The 16,584-nt window shown below is 43.7% G+C and overlaps 1 long non-coding RNA gene across 2 annotated transcripts in view; it reads left to right on the plus strand.

Moving 5' to 3' along the window:
• The first annotated feature begins 8,248 nt into the window (after positions 1-8,248).
• LOC115496127 (uncharacterized) overlaps positions 8,249-16,584 on the plus strand; it is a 48,429-nt gene continuing 40,093 nt past the window's right edge. Inside the window, exons 1-2 of one of the 2 annotated variants that reach the window (XR_012057097.1) lie at positions 8,249-13,441; positions 15,942-16,008. This is a non-coding gene — a long non-coding RNA (uncharacterized lncRNA). The remainder of the gene's footprint in view (positions 13,442-15,941; positions 16,009-16,584) is intronic. The other variant, XR_012057096.1, reaches the window with a different exon arrangement.

Genomic DNA, 16,584 nt, shown 5'->3' on the forward strand with positions numbered 1-16,584 from the left:
AGCTCTTTCTTTTTATCAAAACCAGGAATCCCATGAAAGGAACCACAACCCACACAAGGTGTCTGCTCCTGGGGTTTGCCTTCCTATAGCACAGTTGGATTTCTGGTACTGTTTGTTCCCTGAGCTTGTGGATATGTAATGTGAGGCAGAGCATTCATTATTGGGGAGCCACAACTGAGAGATGGATAATATGGTTGGGTGCCAGTGTTAGCCTTGGACCTGTGTAACCATCGTGTTGGTAACCTGAGTTAAATTGCTCGTGGCAAAACCAAGAGATTGGTTTTCCTTAGCAACCACTTTGTAACTGCAGAGTGAGTCCAACAAAAGCAGTAGTAAAGTATCATAATGCAGGTACTTTTTTTACAGTTGCCAGGTCATTCTTGGATATATATATGTATTTATAATTAATGTGTTGCTTCTATGTGCTGGGTGGCTGCAAGAAGCTGGGTTTTGGAGCATGAACTGCTGGATTTCAGGGGGTGTAACAACCTCTGCTCACACACTTTGGGAGGAAGAGCTGTTTTGCCCTCTACTTTTGTTGCCTGGCCAGTTCTTGGCAGACCTCTGTCATCTCCTCCCATCTGATGGCACCTTTGCTTCTTGCCTGACCCATGGCTCTGTGAGTGGAGCAGTTGTTGTTGTCCTGCTGGGATTTTGGCCAAACACCATGGCAGAAAGTGCTCTTAAACACATTAGGCAGTCCTAGGGAGCACAGGCATGGACACAGAAAACTTCTGCTAATACAGATGTATTTTTAATAGATAAAATGTGGAATGGTTGTGGTGGGTGTTCTTTGGTCATGTACAGGCTCTTCAGCCTAGTACATGATGTGTAGACCAGATTTATGTGTGTTTGGGGTTTTTTAATTGAAAAAAAAAAAAGGAAGTGTCTACATGAAAATCTTAAATTTACATGGAAAAATCTGATGGGGGTAATCAAAATGCAGCACTGTGTTCTGGGATCACACCACTGTGCCAAAGTCCAGCAGCTTCAGCTGGATGTCCTGATCTGAGAACATCACAGTGTTCCATTGTATCTCCCATCCAACATAAACAGTTGTGACTTGATTTTTCTTCTGTAAGAAAACCTCAGTGCTTCAACATTTGGCTGAAAACAAATACCAGTTAATGTTCTTTATGTTTATTAAATAGGAAATCAGTGAGTAAGAAAAAGAGTGTGAAAAATGTTCTATAATAATTTCAGATTTTGTTGATAATGACACAGATCCTTGCCCCAAAATTTTAAATTCAAGCAACTAGCCAACTTATGCAATATTTAGAAAATGTGTGATCTTCTGATTATTCCAGTGGAAAATGTTTAGGAATTTGCAGAGCACTCTCTGTGGTGATTTAGATGTAGGGATTCATTCAAGCATCTGCTTAGGTCCTGTTGATGCTATAAGACCTAAATCCCATTCCTAAACAGTAGTGCTTTCCCAGGTGAGGATTCAGGTTGGAAAAGTGCTTTCCTGTTAGGTCTGTTTAAAGCTTTTCTCACCACCATTCCTGCACTGGGGTAGATGTCCAGGGGGAGGGAGTCATTTCCCCAAATATCTCCTGTTCCCTGCAGCTGGATCCAGTCTTGGCTGTGAGCTGGACACAATCCTCATGGTTTAGGAAGTGGTTCCTGTAAACCCAGAACAAGGCTAATTTCAGGTTATTAGAGTTTTGGCTCTCAAAGTCTTAGTGCCTCACACTGCTCTCTGCTCAAACCCTGGCAGGTGGGTTTGTGAGGTTATTCCTTGTGCAAACATGGAGAATCATTAGTCCTGCAAAACTGCCCCACTGTTTGACCAGGGGAACTCTGTCTCTCTGCAGAGTTTTCAGTGATTTTCAAAGGACATTTGACTTTTTCTAAATTTAAAATCTATTTCTATGGAAACTGCAAGGCTAGAAGTGTGATTTGAGAAAATTTCATGCCTAATGGTAGCCCAGATAATGGCAATAGACAGCCACACAAAGATGTGTGAGATATAGAATCATAGGATCCTCACATGGTTTGTGTTGGAAGGGACCTTAAAGATCTCCTAGGGGGGAAACTTTCCATGAGAACAGGTTGCTCCAAGCCTGAACTAGCCTGGCCTTGTACACTTCCAGGGATGTGTCATCCACACACCCACTTTTGTGGGCTACATGTGCCAGGGCCTCACCACCCTCACAGGGAAGAATTTCTTCCTAACATCTCACCTAAACCTTCCCTCTTTCATTTAGAAGCCATTCCCCTGTGTCCTGTCACTATAGTTCCTGATGAAGGAATATCATCCAGACTATGACATCTCCATCATCCTAAACAGTTGAGCTGCAGGTGTGGAGCAGATGATGTGTCCAGAATTCTCTGCTCAGCCTGCACATTCTGTGCATAGGATCATGGGCAATCACAGCCCTTGGTGCTGAGAAATAATAACTTGTGGAAGCAGAGAATGGAAATGGGATGTGATGAAAGCACCCGGAGGAGCAGAGCCTGCACAGCACTTGGTGCAAAAACTGCAGCGTGCCCTTGTCTGGGCGCAGAGGTCGGTGGTGGTGCAGTGCTTCCACAGCAGTGCCTGCATGGAGGCTATTTCCGACTCCCATAAAAATCTTTATGTCTCTGTGATCAGGATTCGGTGATGCAAATTTGCTGTGTCAAAGGAAGATGCCGCCGTAAATGAATTAGTACAAGAAGAACTTCTTATTTAAGAAGTGCTGACTCTGCGCTCTCCCCTATGCCCTCGCTTTTAAAATTGAAGGCTGGGTTTGCTGCTTGCTATGATCTATATTTAGATACTTATAAATGAAGTTTTGCAGTCATATGGCTGCATTCTTGTGCAGCTTCATGAAGCCGTTTCTTCACATTGTAGAGATTTATATGTTTGCATTTACATATTGCAGGTGTTTCCATAAAAGCTCAGGATAGACACATTCAGGATGGCCTGAAAGAAAATGGAGAAGTGTTTAAAATATTACTGAGCACACTTACAAATATTGTCCTGGGGCAGAAGAGTGAAGTCACTGCATGAACAAGGGAGCAGAGACAGGTAGGATTAATGGAGGTGGGCTTTTCAGGGGCACACCTCCCTACAGAGAGTTGAGTCGTGCAAGAGGAGGACAGCATCCCTTTTGGGATGTATCTTGTGCAATGCTCCCAGTAAACTGCTGGGCCCTCAGCAGAATATTTCAAAATGTTAGAGAGTGCTGCAGTGCTGAGCTCATGCTCTGTAAGTGATAGCCTGATGAATTATGTGCTGTACACACTACACACAAATCCTGTCCCAACCAGCCTTAGAAGAGGAGATAGCACTCTTGCTGGTGTGTCCTCTGCTCCAGGAACCTTGCCAGGAGGACACACCATAATTCATGCTTTGCTGATGCTTTGTAAAAGTTGCAGCCTGTACTTTGGCTGCTGTGCTGCTGACCCCAGCATCCATGTCAGCCTGCAGCCCCTCCACGCCTGCTGGATGGCCGCAGTTCCCTGTGCCTGTCCTGGGAAAGCTAATGCACCAACTGGCCCTTCAGCTGGCACAGGCAATGCAGGCAGGCAGTGCTGCCTTGCCTGGCCTCTGCACCACATCCCACCAAAGGTCAGGCTCTCCCTGCTCTCAGGCAGCCCTCAGCTGTGCCCTCATGGCTGCAGAAGCCTACAGCTCAATGCAGAAAACAAGGTGGGAACTCATAGGGCTTCTCCTTAACCTAAGAACCTCTTTAATCTCTGCTCAGTTACAGCTACCAAAAGCAAAGGATTATCAGCACTTGATTTATTCTGGTTTGGGGCTCACTATAAAGCTGTAATGCAGCATCTTCCATGAGGAAGTGCCTGAGAAACAAGAAGTTTCCTGCAAGGAAGGAGCAGACCAGCATAGGATGATAGGGGAATTTCATGTGGAGCCAAAACACTCCTGAGACATTGAAAGGGAATGGCAGGAGTTTGTGCAAGAATGGTGAGAAAGAGTTTGGCTGTGGGGAAGAGTGGTTTCTTCCACTCTTCATCCCCTTTTCCACGGTGGGCTGTGAGCCTGGCCTAAGGAAGACACAGTTTAAACTCTGTCCTGTGGACAGGGCCAGGCAAGGTGAAACACGGGCAAGGAAGGCAGCCAGGTGGGCTAGCAGGGTCAGGAGCAGCCAGGCAGGTGACTGTCCAGGCCAGCACACCCAGAGGTGCCAGTCTGCCCTTTTTTGAGACTTTTGCCGTTTTGGAGACTTCCTGGGGAGCTAAAAATCCCCAATTTCCTGGGGCCACAGACCGGGCCGGGTGCTGGCCCAAATGTGGGTCAAGAGTGACACCCTGTGGACAAGTTTCTCTTTTTCGTAACCTTATCGGATTTCTCGCCCGATACTTTTCGTCTGCCTCTTCATTCCCCCTCCCCAGAGTTTTCCTTTCCCGACTCTCCTTTCCCAGCCCAGCTGTTGCTGCTGCAAGCCCCGCGGTGCTCAAGGACCGGCGTAATCTCATCGCTTTAAAAACGCAGACTAAGGGGCTGAGATCGAAATCCCCACTTCCCTTTTGTTCCTCTTTGCTTTCCCCCCTTTTTATAGTCGCTTTTCCCCCATTTATAGTGGGTTTCGGCAGCTCAGCGAGGGGCAGCGGCTCCTGCCCCGCCGCGGTCCCCGCGCAGCTCCGCAGCCGGAGCCCGGGGCGCTCCTGCGGCTCGTAAATCCACTGTGCTCGCGAAATTTGGCAGCTATGAACCCGGACTGTCTGCTAAACCGGGAGAAAAACTGCGTGGGCTTCCCCCTCAGCAACTCTCTGTGTCCTCCACATCTCCACAAGCTGCCCCCCGGAGTGAGAATTCCTGCCCGGACACTAAAACACCTCAAAAAAAAAAAAAAAATTGTATTTCAAGAATTGCTTCTCTTCTGGTCACTCTAATACTCCCTTCCCAATCCTGGTGCTGGGGTTGCACCGTGCTGTCCTGATTTTCATAGTGTCATTCCCAAGAAGTGTCCCAGAACAGGCTGATTGACACCAGCTGACGACCTGGAGAGGGTACAGCTCTATTTTAAGCAACAAATAATTTAGTTTTATACTAGTGAGAAAATCCTCATCACTTATTTAATTATACGGATCTAAAAGAAACCATAATGTCTTGGCACACCTGAATGCTGGGAGTGGGAAAGAGAAGGGTGTCAAATCCTTCCAAGAGCTTGTGTCCTTTCTTATCCCCTGCAGTTTAACCCTGCCAAGACTGCACAGACCACAATATCCATATATCCAAAACAGAGCCTGCATGGAGATTCCTGAATGTCCGCAAAAGCAGCAAATAAAACAGCAGTAATTCTTTCCAATGACATTTATATGCTACCATTAACTCTGCTTTAGCTGGTGTAGTTTAGGGCTTTTAGAAAACATGACTTCAGATGAAATAACTGCTTTAGATTTCTGCTGAGAGGAGCTGCAAGTTTTGCCTGGACTCCTACACAGATTGTTTGCCATTTTTCGTTGTATTCAAAATCCTGGAGAGGATGAGGTATCCTAGAACAAAAAGTGATATTTTATGCCCTTATGTCATTCCCTAGGCCTGAGCATTTGCATCTTTGTCAGGTGAAAAGAGCAAGAGAATATCTCTTGTCCAGCTTAGGCATGCTATAAGAAATAAGAAGTAGAAAAGCTTTAAAAAACATCTGCATTGTTCTGGGAACTTCCTAGAGAACATCAGAAGTGGGAAGATCCACCAGGTAAAGAATGTGGGAAAAGAGGCAGAAGAGTCGGTTGATTTTTGGTTCACCCAGCAAACAATGAAGGTTGAGAAAAACAGAGACTGGAGACCCCAGTGTGAGCACAGGAAGCCATGTGCCATCTCCAAGATATGGTAAGGCTGAAAAATTCCCTTTCCTTTTTTATGAACCAAAGCCACACCTTGGTGGGAAGCATTTCATCCCAAGTTCTGCCTCCTTGGTTCAGGTTAGGCCACTCTGCCTACAGAAAGGTGTTTTCTTGTGTCCCTTTCAGTGTCACAGGAACAATACAGCCCTTGACACGGCAAGGTGATGCAGTCCACCCCAGAGGTGACTGCAGTGCACAGGAAATTTATGGCTTGAAATCTCCATCATTGTATTGCATGGTCTTACTAAAGATGTGCAGCCCAAAGTCTGCCTTACACCAGGAAGCTGGGGGGAACAGCCCAGCTACAACAGCTCTTGGCAGAGTAAGAAACAGGGTCAGGCCATGAGGGCCCAACTTGGAATTTAAATTCGGTCTACTTGAGGTAAATAAAATAACTGCACTGCCTAGTTTGCAAAGGATCATTTACTTTTCTGGAAAGGAGAGTATGTTTTTGGAAAGTGTACAGCCATCTTTTAGGATGAAGGGCTCTGTGTGCAACAATCAAGTTTTTACCTTTTGATTAGCAAAGCTTTATAAAGAATTTCAATTCTGAATTACTAAACAAAGAAACTATACAAGTCCCAGATGAGATTTAAACAGTTTCCAAAAGACATTTAAAAAAAAGAGAAAAATACTGGGCCACATGTTTTTTCTTATGTCTCTTGAGTCCATTTATTCCAGACATCTGACATGCAATTCAAATTTCCAATAGTTTTAGGTAACCATGTCCAATTTAGAAACCACAGCCCTCAGCTAAGCCTACCTACCTCCCAAATCAATCCAGAAACCAGAGCACTTGCTGATATTCTGCACTTTCAGCCTTGCAGAGCTTTGTTATATGTGTGCTATACATACTTCAGTTGAGTTTTCTGGCTCCGTGCAATCCATTTAGATGCATTTCATAGACCTGCAGTCAGTGGTCACAGACAGATAAATTATAGCTCCTAATGGAGAGCCTGTTCATGCTTTCAGAGAGTAAAACCACTATAAAATTGATCTCCTCCTTTGAGATGCCTTTGACAGTGGTGCTCGTACGGCAGATCGGATGAGACGGAAGCAAAGGGCTCCCTGTGGACAAAGAACTAATGAGTTTTATTTCTGGCTCTGAAGCTTGGGCTCATTCTTAACCTTTCTGTGCCTGAGAGTTTGTATCTCAAAAATGGAGATAAAGCAAGGGCTTTTCGATAGGCAAAGCCAAACCACAATGGAAATCCCAAGTTCAGATATGGGCAGATAATGTCCTGCTATGTGCCCTTTCCTAATTGCCTGCAGAAAACTCCTTGCTGAGGATTTAATCATGTTTGGGAGGAGGTAAGTTTGGCAAGGGAGGCATTAGGTGATGGTTTCCACACCTCCCTTCTCACCTCAGTCCCTAAAACCTGGGTCATCCAACCCCACAGACCCCAGCACTCTGGCTGAGCTCATCAGTCAGGACGTGCTCCTCCTGCAGAGGTTGACATTAAAAATCCTCCCTGCCAGGGCCCCAAGGAAACAGTAGATGGTCAGGTGGAACTTCCAGGAGAGCTTGGTGGAACAAAAATTATGCAACAGATTCTCTACTGCTCTCAGCATCAGAGGAGACTTATCAGCTTCCAGCAGCGAATCCTGTTTGGCTGCAAGTGGCCATCATTTTATCCTGTAATCCCTCATTCATCTTATTTATTTTTAGCTTTCCAGTCCTCTTTCCAGAGGGAGCACTTGTATGCACTCACAAACTCTGCTATTGGGGAAAAAAATAGGATTTGAATCAAATTTATTGCTGTTAATTCCTTTCATAGACATCATGAATCAGAAGGGGCAGCTAGAGGTGATGAAATGCCTGTTCATCCACAGCCTTTGACACCACTGATCAGAGAAGGGGCCAGCAGTGGAGCTTGTCCCTGGTAGGATTTAGGGGCTGGGAACATGGGAAAGCAAAGAGGGAGAGTTGGAAAAATCTCTGGATGATTTTGTTGTTCCTTACAGTTTTCCTGAGCATGTCCCCCATTCTCCTTCCTGCAGAGAAGATCTGAGCAGAGTACCCCTCCTTAAAAATAAAAGTTATAAATGAGACAATAGAATGAATTAAGGCATTCTCAGATGATGCCTGGTTGGGGGTCATATTTATGTCCTTCAAAACCTGTGGTGCCAATTATAACAGTCCCATTGACTTGGGAGGATAACCCTGATTTTAAGGACAATCTCTGCAGAGTGCAATGTATTTTAAGCAGAAAACAAGTGGCCAGATTATGGCCCCCCAGTGCAAACACAACAACAGACTTTCTTCAGTCTCTTTTTCTATATATACACCAGTGCTGTGAAGTAAAGAGGAAAATGCTGAGTCTGCTAAAAACTGTTCAGATTCTTGTGGGTGCTTTGGAGGAGCTGGTATACAATTTTGAGGCTGTTCTTTCTGCTGGCAAATTAGCAACTTAGAAAAATTACAGTGGGGGGGAGGGAAAAAAGAAAACAAAAAGGAGATTCTATTAATGAAACAGAACAATGAAAATCAAAGCTAAAGATGGAAGGAACTGAGTGGGCCCCATCCAGTTCATTGCCTGCTAGGCTGGATTTCTGCCTATAGTAATTTATGCCATAGCCTTGGAAGTGAAAACAGATTTCATTTACTACTGAACAGTACTACTCTGTGTAGAGAGAGTTCATGGCCTCGCAGTGTTTCTGTGAAGGCATTGTGGGATTATTGCTCTCACTTTGCAGATGGGCCTAGTAATGCTGCTTGAATTCTTAAATTTAGGCTCTGGAGAAGGAGAATCTGAATTAGGACGTGAGTTTCCGAGGACTGTGCCTTGTGTCCTGCTCTCATATGGCTTGGCCACTGCAGCAAGTGTTGAGATGCTCGAGGCCCCAGTTAGCACCACTGTTCATGTGGGCAAGGCTCTGCATCAGGATTATCTCTTGCTCCAGGGATTTATCCCTCAAGGGATTGATGGGAGAGTTGCACATAAGATGTTCCTTCAACTTTAAATACACCTTAAAAGGGAAAAGTACTCTGAAACTCTTGGCTTGCTTTCCTTTTTTCACTAGTCTGGTACCAGGCAGAGCCCAAAAACACCTCCTGCCCTTCCAACAAACATCAAGACAGAGGATGGTGAGTCCCTGCCTGCCCACATCGCCAACACTGCCACAGGCACAACCTTCCTCAGAGGAGTTTGGCAGTGAAAAGGCACATGTTGAGAAAAAAAAAAATGGAAGAAAACAGGTAAAATTAGCATTTGGAGAAAAGTTCCTATGGAAAAAAGCTATATGTTTCCCGAGAGCAAAATGAAAAAAAAAAAAATCCTAACTCTCAAACCCAAGCTTGCAGAGTCTGCTGTAATTTATGATTTACCATATGAATCTAACTATAGAACTTCATTTAAAAATGTTATAAAGATTGTAAATCTACAGTGAAATGTTCTAGGGACAATCTGCTGGCAGAAACCCACTCTCCAACTGACCTATGGGGGAACCAGCTTGTCAAGGGCTTGATCTGGAGCCCGCTGAAGACAATGGAAATGCTCTCTTTGACGTCAGTGGCCTTTAGATCAAAAAGCCCCCAAAGCTCAGCATGGAAAAATAAGTCCTAAGGAGAAACAAACTGCTCTAATCAATAGATGTTGCTGGATGAAGGTCTTTAACAATAGTTTAATGGGCCATGATGAGCTCCTCTGGACACTTTTATTTGGTATTGTATGTATCTTATAATCTTTCTCCTGAAACTTTTAATGGAATTTATCTCACTGGAGAATTTGGGAGAACATCTGCTGCAAATGATGGGTAAAGACATAAGCTGTTGTGGGTGGGGTGAGCCTCAGGAGGTTCACAGTTTGGGTTTGGCTTCTGCTTCAGATTCTTATCTGAACTATACAGATCTCCTGTGGCTGCAAAAATTGGACTGGAAATCACAAGAGTACGAGCCTTCTTGTGAGATTTCCAGCACTTTTCTTATGGTTTTGACTGAACACCAGATGTGGAAAAAATATTTAACAAAACTGGATGCAGTTTTTTTCATGTCTGTTTCTAAAACGAGATGAAGGTTCAGGAATCTAATTTTATCCTTTCCAGCTTCACTCCTTGGTAAGATTCTGTTCTAGTTAAAAAAAAAAAAATAAATGCAATTTAAACCCAGAATATAGCTATTGCAACCATTCCCTAAAGAATTGTTCAAGTAGATGAAACTACAAACATTACATTGACTATAAATTAAAACCTTATGCCTTTGGCAAGTGGAGTGCAAAAAATGACCAGGGTGAATGGTGACCATTAGGAAACATCCACTAATGTTCTTTCCTTTCAAATATTATTTGTATTTGCTTTGCATGCAAGCCTCTTTGCATTTTTGACCCATTCCTGCCTGCTTCCACAATAAAACCAGGCTTTTAGGCTTTCCCTAGCACAGATATTTTTGAGAATACTGGAGCAATTCTGCTTGCCATGTGGAAATTTTTCATTTTACACCAGAATTCAAAATCTCCTGTAAATCTAATAGATTTTGCAGGCTGCTTGCACAAGCCTGCATTACTTTTTGGGTGTAACACCAGTAGTGGGATGCCGAGTCACTAATCAGTGGCATGTTCTTCTAATCCAGATGTTCCATATGTTCTTTGTGGACAATTCACAGCTGGAAAGGAGGGTCATATTAACTGGTTTGGAGGGTTTATTAGCTGGTTTGCTCTAGTTGTAATGCCTACTCACATTTGCATTTAAACTGGTGGTCTTTCATCAGAGAGGGGAACAAAAGATTTGTTTGAAACCAAATAGTGAAAGTAGGTTAGGGGAGCTCTTAAGTCACAGGAAGATTTCATAGCATGTGTAGGCAAGTTTGGGAAGTAGAAAATGGCCTGGAGTGAATGGCCTGTCTTGAAGGATTTTAATCATTAGCACTGGGAGTAAAGCTGAGCAACAGAGAGTCAAAAAAATCAAGTGAAGAAGACAAGTCTAAAAGTGGCACTGACCTCGCTCAGATATTTTATCACTTATGATTGACTCTGAATTTTTTTGTCTCAGTTCAGAACAGCAGGTTTGTCCCTGTGGGGTATATAAAGGCCAGGCCAAATGGAACTGAGCTGGCACTTCTTTCAAACTCCTCATTTGGTGTATAATCTCACATCCAAGTCAAACAGGACGGATGAAAAAGTGGAGTATTATGTCATCCAGATTCTGTGGAACAGTGAGCTGTAGCTCTGGCGCCTGAGGAGACTGTCTAGAACTCACCATGTCTTGTCGTTTCAATGTATTTTTGGCAATATTGGAAAGTTTTCTCCAATGATCTAGAGCCAAGCTTCCTGTGAAACTCCACTGTCATTTAATAAGCAGAAAATAAACCAATTAAGAGTGGGAAGAAGCAGCTTCAAAGCATGGACTCCAACGCTGGGGAAAAAGAGGGAAAGAAAAACCCCAGGGTTTATTCTTAATCCTATTAATTTTGGGGAAGGAGGGGCTCTGGTGATGTCTTAGAGATTTTCTAGATCTCTTTGAGCCTGGGAAAGGAGGGGTTTGGGAACTGAGATGTGCCAAGACCTGTCAGTGCCTCTGCTCCTGATGGAGATGGGGCTCCCAGTGCTGTTGAGTACAGGGAGGGTTTTGTGCTGAGAGAAGCAACTTTCTCAGGAGCTGGTTTCTCTGTGTACATGGGGAGGTAAAATTGTTCATCTTCTTCCTAGTGGTCCAGGAAATGTCCACCAGGATGAGCCTTTCCAGAAAAATCCTGGGTTTTGAAATGCAACTTGGAAGAGTGCTAAAAATGGCTGCAGAAAAGGGTAAAGAACTCTCCTACTGCTCTCCCCAGGCTTTGCTCCCAGGGCTGTACCTCCAGCCCATGTGGAAATAGTTACCTCCAAATAACACAACCTGTGGGACTATTTCTGGTCATTTCACAGAAGCCTTATTAAAAAATAGAGAGTTTATTAACCTGAGATTCAGGGACTCGGCTTCATGATGAAGGCTGTAAACTCTCAGCCTATGGTACAGTTTTACAGGGATGATTTGAGGGTTGGAAAAAGAAATCTTGCAGAGAGAGGCTTAAGGTGCTCCATTTGGTGCACTTAGCAAAAAAAAAAAAAAAAAAGCAGATCAAGCAGTGCCCTGACTCTGGGCAGAAAATGCTTTTGGAGGAAAAAATACTGTGTACAAAAAGGGCTTTATAGTCTAATAGGGGGAAAACATAATGAGATGCAATGGCTGGAAATTTAAGACAGGCAAAATTGAGAGATTGGGAAGGGAGAGGGGGCAGACTGTTGAAGGGGGCAGGGGATTTGTCATCCTTTTGCATCTTGAAATCAGAACTGGAGGCCAGCCCAGATGACTGGTGAAACATATAGTAGTAGGCTCAATTAGCGAGTGAATGTGTGAAATTATTTTCTTGGGGATTTATATTGAGCGTTAAACTAGATGATCTGAATTGTCCCTTTCAGCCTTAAAAATGGAGGAAAGATGCCAGAAATGAAGCTAAATATCTAAATTCTACCAAATTGCAATAGTTGGAGCCTCTGGGCCCCTTTGGGAATGGCATAAGTGAAAGGAGAAGGGCTGCTCTGGGCACTGGGTGTGTGGAAGGACAGACAGAATGAGGGATGCCATCACATGCCTCCAGCACAAACCCAGTTGTAGCTGCTTTTCCTTCTTGGCCCCCCCAGCACACTTTTCTTTTTTATAAATTTTATTTTTGAAACTAAAAATACATCCTCAGAGGCATTAGTCACACTGCCCACATATTAATAAATTGCATAATGATGCCACCAAGCATCCAAAAACCTTTCAAACTGTTATATATTATTTCTTTCAATAATATTCTAAAAGGCCAGTGAGGCTTAATGGAGCCACATGGTATTGTATTTAATCCAGAAATCTGGAACTGTCTAAAATCTCATATATAAATTAAGATAATAAGATAATATACAATATGTTTTTTCATTTAATTTGGTTTTCCCCATTTGGGTAAGCTATAACTCTGTAAGTTTGTGTCTTTTGCAAAGGATTTTTGTCTACCAAATTGTAGATTTGTAATGTTGCTCTTGCTTTTAATTGCCTGGGGCTGTTCCCCATAATAACTCAGCCAGTCCTTTGCCAGCTAAAGGAAAGCTTAATGGAACCACAGTTTAATTGGGCAAAGTTTAGAAGTTATGCAAGTTGCAAAGTTTCCTGGGACTTTTCCTTATGGCCTCTCCTGCAGGGCTCCCTTGGCATTGCTGCAGGGAAAGTCACTGCCGTGCCATGGAGATGGTGACCTCGGCAGAACAGTGGGCACTGATTTGCTGGTGGCTCCTTCATGACTCTCCTTGGACTCAGCTGGGTGTCTGGCATTTACACACATGAATTTTTAGGACATCAGGAGCCACTGAGTAAAAAAAAAACAAATCCAAATATTTCCTATGCTGGAAAAACATAAGGGCTTTCTTTCAATCTAGGGTTTGGGTAGGAGGCTTGCTTTCATTAGTGTCACATCTGGACAGGCCCACCTCTCCTGTACAGTGTCTGCAGGGGGTTTTCACATGTTCTGTCAAGCCATGGCAGATATCACAGGCTATGAGATAAGGAATCACTAAATGTTGCCTTTTCCTCCTTTCTTTTCGAGTTCCCTTCATGCCCTTGGAAGCTCTGGCTATCACTGCACCAGGGTGGAACAAGACTGTGGAACAGGAACTAAGTCAGGACCACAATTCAGGTACCTTCTTTTTCTTCTTATAATCTGCAAACCCAGTAACCTCAAAAATTGCTGGTTTTCGAGCTAAAGTGCTTCAAGAGATGGAGGAAGAAAAGTGTATGTTCTTGGGTGTATTCTGCTCTGCAGTTTGACATCCTGGAGGAGAGGAAAGCCAGGTGTGGAAACAAAGTGAGTGAGATGATTTCTTGTGGGCTCAGTGGAGTAGATGCAACAGAGGTGCTGAAATGTGGAGCATACCTTTCATTTGAGGGAATGCATAGGAGAATTAAACACATTCTGGAAAGCAAGAGGCCTGTGCATTATGAGGGAACAACTCTGAATCACATGGGCCCAGATTCTGGTTGATCATGTGAATAAAACCTCTTTCAGGATTTAATACTCTGCTCATCATTTCTGGTGGTTTGGGTTTTTTTTTTCAGTTGGCTTTTAATTTTCCTTGGGTTTGTCAGGACTAGACCTGACTTTGAGCAGGGATATTCTCAAGGCTGCAATCTGGTTTTGACAAATTTTTGGTATGAGCAGTGTGTACAGAGGCTCTGTGCTCTCCTCATGTCTGCAGGATTTGTCCAGTTTTGGGAAGCTGTGTGATAGATGCCTTTAAATTCCCAACCCTCCATGGTTTCTTTCCCTCCCTTCCCAATGCTCTGCTCACCAGAAGTGCAATCCACTTCTCTCTTGTCATTTAACTGATTATGTACAAAACTGCTTGGCTCCTGTGTCCCAATTCCTCTCCAAACTGGGCTCTGCATTGCTGCTGCTGCATGGATCAAACTGCACTTGTAATAAGAATCTTGAGGTGCTTTATTGAACACCAGATTTGTTAAACTAAGAGTTTCCCCCCTAGAAACATGTGAGTGATATAACCACTTGTCTTGGTCTCACAAACTCCATCCCAGGGGGCAGGCTGGGTCACAGCAGGATGCATTGCATGGGAGGGGGGAAGATTATCCATGAAACTTCATAAGCAGAAGCTGTGCAGAGACAAACAGGAGTGAGCCTGAGCCCTTGAGGCCACCACAGCCCTGTCACCTCTGCCCAGGAGGCACTGAGCTATATTACACCTTCTCCCCCACCTCTGTCCCCTCCTGGGTCTTTTGGGACCCACAGGGAAAGGCCAGGTTTGCTCCTGGGGAATTGATCCAGCCCTTGTAAAACATTATTGCAGGGGTCAAGTGAAAACTGACTCATTTTTGAGCAGGAGAACAAGGTCATTTTCTTGTAGCCCAGTAATTCCTTCATTTTTTATTGATGTTGTTATAAACCAACTTCTCCGAGGTGCTGGGACTTCGCCTATATTGCATCCCTGTTCCCATCTGGTTCCAACAATAAAACCCTTGCCTTTTTTGATCTCTGGCTTTCATGCTTGCTGACACACTCTGGAAAATTTAAGAAGGGCGCAAGGAATGGGTTAGTCACACTTGTTAATATTTATCCCATTGCAGAAAGAGCAGGGCTGACCTCAGAGCTTGGGCTTTGGAGAATAGTTATGAGAATGAGTCCACCCAGCTGAAACGAAATCTGCATGCAAAGCTCGTTTGGTGCCTGGAAAGAGCTAGAAGGAAATAAAGGTCTTAAATGATATATTTCCGCAGTTAATGTTTTGTCCTGTTTACAGAATCTCACCAGAATACTGGGGGTTTTGTTTTGTTCATATGTTTTTCATAAGGATAAATATCCATGCAGTTCAAACGTTTTCATTAGATTCAGACAAGAAGGAGGATGTGGGATTGTTTTTTTTTCTGTAATTGTTAATCTCTCCATTTTTTAATGGTTTTTCTTAAAACACTCTTCAGAAATAAAATCTCAGGTAAATCAAAGAGACGGGGAAAGTAATTCTCTTTAATTATTCTTAGAGCAATTTTGAGTAATGTAGGTTAAATTAAAAAAATATACAAGCAAGATATTTTGGCTGGGAAGTATGTGTAATGTATGAACAGCAGGAAAAAAAAAGCCTTCCTTTCTAAATAGAAAATCTTTGAAAGTAACAGGGGGAAACGGATGGGAAGGGCTGAAGTCCATATATTCCCACCTCCTCCGCCTTGTGCTCTCTTAAAGGTGAGCTGCAAAATGCAAAAGAGAAATGTGTTAAATTCAGATGACTCGCTCGGGTGTCAGGAAGTGGCTCGAACAACCACACGAAGTTAACTAACACATTCCCTTTTTTTTTTGTTCATCCCCTCCCTCCCCTGCTCTTCTCGTGAAATCTGTTTTTTTTTTGCTGCTGTGGTTTCTGCCTCCAGGCGGGAGCGCAGCCACTTGTCCACCTGAGTGGCACCCCAAGACCCCCCCATGGCTTGCAGAGAGCCAAGAATTTCTGGGAGGATCTTCCAGAAAGTAAGAAAGGAGGAGAATTTCAGAAAATGTATTCCTGATCTAAACAGCCTGGCTGCAGGAGAAATGAGATAAGCTCTGAGGGATGGCACGTTGAGCTTGTGTTGCTTTGCTGCTCATCTTTTGTCTGATCAATCCATCTTATTATCACCCACCTGCTCTGTTCTAGGTCTTCTTCAGCAATATGGTTCATGCCATTCGTGGGGTTAAGTATCCTGGTCTCAGGAACCCAAAATGTGAGTAGTGCTGTCTGTCATCTGCCTTCAGCTGAGGCACAGAGAGAAGCTGTTGGATGTGGGGAAAGACTGCAAGTGGCAGGATTTGGTTTGCAGCTGGATGTGTGTAATGGGAATAAGTCTCGTTTAGAAGACTTTGAAAATGGTTCAGGTGACCAAAAGAAAGTCGGAAAAGCAAGACCCCTTATCCATTAGAAATAGTGCCACTGCCATTTGCAATGACTCCTATCCCATGGACCAAGAGCCTTGCAAAACCTCACAAAAAGGGTGCAGACAGGTGGCTGTTCCTCATTAGCTTCCACTTTTCCCTCTGGAAATGCCTCCTGTGCCTTTTGCCCACAGCTTGGCAGTAGGTGTGCTAAGGAGAAGGTTTAAATCTAAATGGAAGGGGTTATCTGATTTATAGTAAGTAGATTTTTCATTTCAAATGGCAACACACAAAGCCCTGCACGTTATCTTGCATCAATATAATACACACGCACACATGCCATGCATTTATGCCTAGGATATAAAAATAATAAATTATTGCAATGCTGTGTGTCTGCATAGAGCTAACTCATGTAGCACAGCATGTTT

This window comes from Taeniopygia guttata, chromosome 8, assembly GCF_048771995.1.
Source record: "Taeniopygia guttata chromosome 8, bTaeGut7.mat, whole genome shotgun sequence".
In the NCBI taxonomy this organism is placed as follows: domain Eukaryota; kingdom Metazoa; phylum Chordata; class Aves; order Passeriformes; family Estrildidae; genus Taeniopygia; species Taeniopygia guttata.